We start from the raw sequence: 9,302 nt of genomic DNA, 5'->3' as shown, positions 1-9,302 counted from the left end.
ACCAGTAGCCTCCTCCACTCAACGCCCCACACCCCAGCACATCACCAAACCACCATATCTTTAGTGCTGTGCTGTGGTGTGGTGTTAGGTGTGGTGTGGTATGGTATGGTGTTGCTGTGTGGTGTGTTATGTGGTGTGGTGTGGTGCAGTGGTGGTAAATGGTGCATAGAGATGTTAGTGTGTGGTTGTAGTGAGGGTAAACAACATGTCTGAGTCTCGCTACTTCACCTCCCTCCTCATGATGGTAACTTGGGAACGGCGGTCATAACACTGGCGATAAGGGATTCTGGCAAGGGTGAGATGAAGGTGTGGGAGTGTGCAGCTGCCTTACCATGGGAACATATGCCACAGATTTTTTTTCACATTGTTTTGCTTGCTTGTGACCTGCCTGTATAAAACTTCTTACAATACGCAGGTTATGGAATATTGGCGACATGCTTATGAGGAACAGAAATAATATTCTAGTAGTACGCTGTCGATGAAAATGCTGAAAAAATAATCAACTTAATAAGCATCTAAATCGAATGATATGCAGGTTCAGTCTACCAAGCTATAATTATACCAATCTGTATTCTCTGAAGGTGGTCTTATTGTTTTGAGCAGAGGACATTACATTCTTGATAAGGCAAAAAAGGATTGGATGGTGCACTGACTGATGCCATATCCTGATGTCTTAGGTGTAGTTTGTTATTTTTGTATTCTAATCTTTGAGTACGAGGCTGTCTCTTCTTAATTTATTGCAATTAAGACTTGATCACTTAATAACATCTCTTCCGTAGTTAGGCTAACCATAAAGCAGGTGAATAGCTGAAAACAAGTAGCGTATAAAAGCAGTAGACAGATAAAAACCGCAATTTGGTGCAACGCTATAGTTTACATGGGCAATGCACTATGAGTCTGAAAAACCTTACGGTGTGACTGAATGGACCGCTCCGCCGGGAGATGCTCCCTCATCTAAGGACGAACTTGTTACATTGGCAGCAAGTTGGCATGAACAAGGTGAATTAGCCAGTGTTATGTTAGAAAGCATTACATATATTCGGTGTTCGTATGATGTCATCTGAACTGTTTTCGTCACCTGAGCATCGTTAATTAACACAGCCTTCCCTTTACTTCTTTCACTTTTCGAAAGGAAGAAAGGCATTGTATTTTCGCGGGTGTCACGGTCTCTCTCTTTCTCTCTCTCTCTTTTTTTTTTTTTTTTTTTTTTTTGGTCAACTGGTCTGACACCTATTACTCATGTACCTGGGCTCGGTATCTTGGGACACCTTTTTGAAAAAATTATTCAGACTTTTAAAATAAAGTTATAGTTCAAAAAAACGTAAAAATATAAAAGACGGGAGCTGAATCACCAGATGCACAACAACCATTCAACTGAAGGCACAGTTCTATGCATCTTCGACCCTAGTTATGGTGCGGGACGAGTACGACTTTTTTTTTTTTTAATGCGAGGAAGAAGGAACCAAAGGCCATGAACGTGCTCAATTGCTTTTTCCTTTTTGTATGGCTATTTTCAAACGAGTTATACTTAGAAACCCATACTTGTTCTTGCATTTACATATAAGAAGCAGATTTTGAAAAAAAAAAGTCATATACTGGTGGCTCAATCGGCAGACAGGTGGCCTGCGGTCCTACCGGTCCCAGGTTCAAATCCCCGCTGGGGCAGGGAACAGTTTAAAGGATTTGAATTTCATATAAAGCAAACTTTACCGATCTACCAGAAGACCCGCCGACATGTCGTAAAAATACCCCCGCTAATACCAATACACCAGTCCTGTGGGTGACTTGACGAGACAGATAGACGAATAACCATTTAAGACATGAATACGACGTGATGGACGCTGATGTGGATGTGGATGTGGAGCGAAACACAAAGAGGACTTTAGGGTGTTTATCGTATTAGGCGAATGATGGGTGAAAGACTGACCTGAAGTGACGGGAATAGGGTGTCGGGAAGCACTAGAAGTAGACAAATAACCAGGTGGAAAAGCAAGGAGGTGAAGGTATATAAGAGAGATGAGGTGTCCCTACCGGGCACGGACGAAACTGCCTGGAGGACTGTTTGTAAGGGTCACGTTTGTAAGATTAGGTGTCATGCACTAAAGACTAACATTTATATTGTTAAAATACTATGAGCATTAGGAGAAAGTCTGAGCTGTTTTTTCTTTAGGTATGCCACAAAGCTGATCTTACGTGGGTCTAAGATATATCGATAACATTAATTTTGGAAAGTGAGAAATTTAGTCTGTTTTAATTTGCGCAAACAGATGCTCCTCGTCACGATTTTTTTTCTCTTTAATTTGCCACTAACCAGTACAATGGCAACAAGAAGTAGGGCATGTGGGATGGCTAGACCCAAGGATACGTGTTCCCTGGTGTAGAACAAGGAGGCTGCAGCTCATGAACAATATTATTAAAAACGAATGCAACAGACATGATGGATTAAATTTTCGATACTCTGGACAGAGTTTTCATTTCCCACACCACAGTGGTTCATAAAAGCATGCCATTATCGACTAATATTTTCCAGTATACAAAATGAAAGACAACCATTAACAACATTAGTGGATTTTGATTTCTGAAGGAGGGGTGTGAGGGTGCGCCCCTTTTTACACTGTGGATGCTATGTACTGTATGCGGAAAGTTATAAGTCGTCCACCTTAACTTGGCAAAAATATTCCACCTTCTGCAGCATATTCAAGTTCAATGGCCGAAAAAAACAGTATTAGTGCCGTACATCCTTTTCGTAACTCCACCACGACTGGCATCAAATTAGTGCTACACTTTTTTGCAGCTCAGCATTCATGGCGGATAAGTGACAATTTTAGGCCAAATGAAGTGGGTATGGTATAGTGTCTTGGTGTGGGGAATGCCAGTAGCACGCAAGGTTCTTTCTGTCTCATATAATCATCTCATTGTACTTCGTCGCTAAGTACGTTACGTATTTGGCCGTTTAGAACAAATATTGACATTTTTCTCGTGCCTAACTGGATAATGCTTTAAAATATCTCCATAATTACGTGTTATCATCATACACATTACCTCCCTTTCAAAGACGTCGACCTACCTAAGTTACTTCGCATACCCATAGATAAAGCTGAGGGACTTTCTTCGTTTACCTTTGAAACCTATTTGAATGTAAAACTTCTTAGTAAATAGCTTCTGATTTCTAATAACTAAACTGAATTAATGGGACTCCTAAAAAAATATATACAATACTTAAATTCTGCAGACAAATATACACAAGAGAGTTCATATAGCAGTAACAAGAACGCCAGCAAACTCGAAGAAACAGTAAAAGGGAATTGTAAGTGAGGACCAAGTAAAAAGAATCTATATACATCCTGATTCCTGGCCGCGTTTCCTAATCAAGGCTGGCAATACGCTAGGGTACGATTATTATTATTATTATTATTATTATTTTTAACGTGTTTCGTCCAAAGAAAGTTTTATCGTATCGTCATTTGGTATCGAACTTTCAATGTCCTTTCGTGTCGTCCTATTCCAGTGCTTTTCTCGAACTGCCGCGTCGCACCTATTTCGTACTCTGCATGGAAATATATTTAAATGTCTTCTCTCGCTGATATTACCTACCTGTCTGTCTATCTGTTTGTTTATCCATCTAGTTAGCTAGGTGTCTGTCTATTTACCTGTGTGTGTGTGTGTGTGTGTGTGTGTGTGTGTGTGTAATTCACCGGGTCGGTCAGGATCACGTGATGGTTTTTGTGATCATCGGCATTTTACCCTCCCGGAAGAGAGCTGAGAGCTCATATAGTCCGATCTAAGGGCAAAGCCTTGACCTTCACACACGCACACACCCATCCTCTTGCTCAAGGAGGACAGTGACCACCCGCTTTGTCAGTGAAACTTTTTCGCATCCCTAGCAAGGCGCGAACCCCCGTCTCAGCAGATGCTGGGCGAGAGCGTTACCACTGCACCAGCGAGCGGTGTGTGTGTGTGTGTGTGATTATATATATATATATATATATATATATATATATATATATATATATATATATATATATATATATATATATATCGCACATCCTTATGGGTGTAGGGCGCGGCTACTCACCATACACATTTAAGGCGAGGGTGACAGTCGCTCCTCCATGTGTAACACCATGCGGTCAATGGACTTCGAACTTCCCTTGGGTGCAAACTCTTATATGAAGGCGACATCCAGCCAGGGTGCCTAAATCCACTAAACCATCAGGAGTCTAACTGATTTTAAATTTGTCACTCAGCTTAGTAAATGATTTCTTGAGTTATGGGAAACCATTTGGCCTGTCACACGCAGTACGAGTAGTCACCTGGATACACCACTGCATCAGATGAGTGGATGGTAAGCACTCCCAACTGCCACACGAGTCTAAATCATTCTCTTACAACATGTAGTCATTAAAATTTGATAATAAAAGCGTAAGACATAATCTGATACCATAGTGTGTTTACTTTAACCTCGCCTAAAATTGCCATCTCTCCATTTTCACTGCTGAGTTGTAAAAAAAAAAGATTAACAGTAGAATATGATGCTAGTCAAGAACAAGTGCTAGGGAAAGGATGTGGAGCTGTAGTATGATCATTTTCCATCACTGAACTACGTGAAAGAAGCTGCAAGAAGTAGAAAATCTAGGCCAAGTTAAGGTAAAAAGAGTATAGTTTATGTACAGCATATGTCAAGTCGTCTTTCAGTCCTATCAACACAGCTATACATGTGTGGACTGGGCAGAACTGTATGTGGAGGACCGTGTGGAGGACTGTGTGGCGGACTCTATATGAGGACTCTATGTGGAGGACTATGTGGTGGACTCTGTGGGAATCTGATAAGGAGGAATCGATAATTAAGTGGTACAGTCTTGCCGTCAAACGCGAGGCTAGTTCCATTTTCGCCTCCCTTTCTTGCGTAAATATTCAGCTAATTAACCAGCTATTCTGAGCAGTCACACACACACACACACACACACACACACACACACACACACACACACACACACACACACACACACACACACACACACACACACACACACACACACACACACACACACACACACACACACACACACACACACACACAGGGAGAGAAAGGAGCACTGAGAAGAAAGCCAAGAATGACGTTCGTATTTCTGATGTCTTCTGATACACGTTAGACTGGAAGGCTCCACGTATCGCACAAGCCCTCACTCCCATTTTTGCCTTTTGGTCAGGTTTTCATCTCAGTATCTACGTGTGTGTGGTATTTGCTGTTGGTATTCCGCTCTCTGAAGAAAAAAATGTACTGGTGATTGTAATGGATGGTGATGGTGATGCTGAGATGAATGGTGGTGTTGCTGGTGCGTGGGTGGTGATGGTGGTATTGGGATGTGTGGATGTGAGTGGAGGCTGGTATTGTAAGTGGTGTGGATGGGAGTGTAGGTGGTAAAGAATTAAATGCAAGTGGAGTCGATGTATGTGGATGAGTAATTATGTTGGTGGTGAAGCGAATAGATGATGGTAGTGTGTGTGTGTGATGTAGGTGGTGGTAGTGTTGTGGTATGGGTGGTGGTGGTGTCGTCGGTATGGGTGCTAGCGGCGGTTGTGGTAAGGTAGTAGTTTTGGTGGTGTGGGTAGTATAAATGATGGTAGTGTGGTTGTATGGTTGGTGGTGGTGGTGGTGTTAATTGTGTGAGTGATACTGATGTGGGTGATGTGCATAGCTAACGTGTAAGGCCTGGCACTGGTGTACACATGGCCGGTGTATTAAACTGTGTCCTGTGCACTGATCGGTGTGGGACGTGGAATAAATGGCAACAGGCGGCGTCATGGCTCTTCATTTCTCTCTTAATTAGCACGTCACACCTCAAGCACCGCCGACGATGATGTTGTCATGGCGACGCGGGAGGCATCACTTTTTTCTATAATTATATGTCTCTTCATTGTCACTTGCTGAAAAATAGCTGCAGACTTTCCTGATTAAAACTTTTTCTGGTGTCAGCTGTATCCTTTAAAATATTAGATGTGTTCTGGCTGGTAGTTTGTTTCATATTTATTTGCTAACAGTTGAGTATTTAGACAGTAACACCAGTCGAACAGGGCAGTATTCTCAAGCATGATGGAAAGCAGGTGACAGAATGAGCTGGATCTCCCTTTTCACCAACCCTCTGAATTACCTTACCAAGCCCCTTTGCTGAACTTCTTCAGTGCTTCAGTAACAAGGGGAGTAGGCCAGCATACTCTCCTGTACATTACCCTGTAACTGATTACATCAAACTGCATGTACATTACGCATCACACATTCTGTCTGAATTTTTTTCGTTAATGGCGTCTCAACACAAAGCTGCGAAGTCCCAAGAGGAGGGGGACCAGATATTTCCCCACCATCCACCCCTTTCTCAGTGACAACCAAAATAATGAGATGCATAGAACCATTACCTGACGGTCTCTCTTTTCTTGTCTGCAACATTCGTGACCTTTCTTCTAATTTTCTCAACTGTTAAACACCACCTCTCTTCATCTAAGCCTCACCTCTTCCTTATATACTGAGACTTGGCTGTCGAAGGCCACTGATAGCAAACTCTTTTCCGTATCCTCCAACTTTCACTTGTCATTTCAATGCCAAAGGTGGTACAACATATCTTGCTCGTGTTCCTGAACTCAAGTCCTCTGAAATGTCTACTCTCTGGCTTCGGCTGTCATGTCATTCGCAAACTAGATATGTCTGTTCTGCGTACTTATCTCCAAATTCTTGTACTATCTTACTTCCAAGATGGAACACATTTTATCAATTTCTCTTTTCTCTGAAAGCAGTTTACGTGATTTCAATGTTCACCACCATCTTTGGTTCTGCTCTCCATTGACAGATCCACCTGGCGAACAAGCTTACATATTTTCTGTCCTTAATAACCTAGAGCAGCTTGTGCGACATCGTAGGCCTACCTGTTATTTTTTGTAGGAGGGAGTAATCTTGTGGTTTCTAGGCTTTGGTTCCTTCAGTGTTGCATAAAAAATGTGCACCCTCGTATTGCTTCAAGTGGTGTAGCCTTGTATGATTTATCACGCCATCGTTTCACTGTTCTCACTTCTCCCTTGTCTTCTCGTCATGGGCCTTGGATTCAACTCGTGGTCGTGTCCTCCTGATAGAGCTTAGGCGGTCTCTACTTAAAACATGGTATATTTATCATTAGGCATAGGGCTGCTGAAAAAGGGTTATGGTTGAGTGTCGTAGTCTCTGATAATATCTGGGTGCTCTCCTTGTCAATCAGTCATGCTGCCGTTTGCTGCACGACTTTCCTGCTCTGATGCTGCTTTTACTGTGCAGAGGCGATATTCTCTTCGTTTCTGATGCTTCTTACTGTACAGGGTGCTGCTGCAACAGTCTGATTTCGATAATGTTTCTATTTGTTGCCAGGCCAAACCAGGTCAACTGCTGATGCTGCAGTTGTGTCGCTGCTTTCATTGATAGAGCTGCCCTCAGCAGCAGAAGCTGCTTCCCTTCTCTGTCATGTAGGAGATTCCTGTTGGTGTGGTGTGCCTGGGCTGTCTTGGGCCTTGGTTTGAGTACAGTAAGTCAGGCCGAGCTCGTATGATTGGGAAGAACTGTCTCTGAGTAGAGATGCTAAGTTGAGAATGAGCTGCTTCCTGTCTTGACGAACTGAGAAGTGGACATGTGAGAGTCCCCTGTCTAACATCAAACTGGATCGTGAGGAATATATACCCGGTAACATTTTGAAAAACCTGGTGGCAACACTATAGTTTGTAAGGCTTCGTCCTCGATAGTATGGAACTGAAGCAACTATATCATCAAGAGGTTAAGTGGATTGGTGTCTGATTTCGTGTAAGTTGACTGTCGGGTTAAAGACCGTCTTATTCAAGCCCAGTGTGCGACCTGCAGAATGTTGTTGTCATTGTTGTTGTGCCCCTTGACTCATCTGAACTATCCGCTGGACTGCTGGTTGAAACGTCCCTCTACTGCCGTCCACCTTTCTTCTTTCAGGGGACAGGGAGGAAATTTAGGGACGCTTACATAATCGAACAGCATATCCATCCAATTATATCCGTGCCATCACGTGAAGAAGTCCCCCTCCAGAACAGCAGAATGAAGGAAAAAATGTTGAAAAATCAGACAGAAAGAAAGCTGTGAATGGACGAGTGAACGGCGCCCAGACCCGACCACTTTTCAGAGGTGGTGACGGGACTGGCTGGCGGCCTCCGGAAAAAAATAAAAAAAGTTGTTTTGCAGGGTCGGCCTTGCTGCAAACATTCCTGGCCGCCTGGTGACATATGACAGGTGGACGGTGTGGAGGAGGCCAGGCACATGGAACAATGGTATACGGAATGCTGGTATACGGAACACTGGCACACCACCAATAGCGTTCGGAACACTGGCACATGGAACGCTGGTATACGGAACACTGGTACATGGAACACTGGCACATGGAACACTGGTACATGAAACGCTGGTACAAGGAACACTGGTATACGGAACACTGGTACATGGAATGCTGGCTTAGGAAACACTGGTATACGGAACACTGGTACATGGAACGCTGGTAACCGGAACGCTGGTACATGGAACACTGGCACACGGAACACCATCACACAGAACAGGAATACCAGGGAATACCATATACAAGAGAGAGAGAGAGAGAGAGAGAGAGAGAGAGCGAGAGAGAGAGAGAGAGAGAGAGAGAGAGAGAGAGAGAGAGAGAGAGAGAGAGAGACTAGACAAGACCACCAAAATAGGGTGACGTTACCTGACCCATCCATCCACACAGCCACTCACACCCACACTGCAACCCTCGACAAATCAGTGTTTAAGTGGATCCAAAATGGCCGCCGTGACCTTCCCTGGCGACCCTAATTACTCCTGGCTCGTTTGGGCTGATGTCTGAGAGGGTGATTGTGAGAGGAGGACACAGGGATGGCATTTATAAAGAATCCTAACCTTTTAACAGTACAAACCACCATAACATGTAACCTTTTTCACAGATCGCTTCATTATTCGTATTTTATCTTAACTTTGATATAAATATGAAGAATTCGGCTATAAATGCCTGGAGAGAGGTGCACATATAAACAACCTTATACACAGTTAAGCTTAAGTGAGGTTGTAAATACTGACCCGGATTACGAGGACAGGCACTGGGATTTAGCCGGATTTAGCCCTTCAATGAGAACAGGTGTTACGTTATTTTGCTTTTCCTATTTTCAGACGATTTTTTTGGGGGGGATTTGGAGAGATTTTTTTAACCAGGGGACTTGCTTGTGGCCTTCGTCATTCTCCTTAATTCCAAGATATTTATTTAAGCTGCATAAAAGCG

Source organism: Coenobita brevimanus, chromosome 101, assembly GCF_032717465.1.
Source record: "Coenobita brevimanus isolate Jiangsu-jjx chromosome 101, ASM3271746v2, whole genome shotgun sequence".
NCBI classification, from domain to species: Eukaryota; Metazoa; Arthropoda; class Malacostraca; order Decapoda; family Coenobitidae; genus Coenobita; species Coenobita brevimanus.
The sequence above is the reverse complement of the archived record's forward strand: the minus strand, read 5'-3'. Positions refer to the sequence as shown.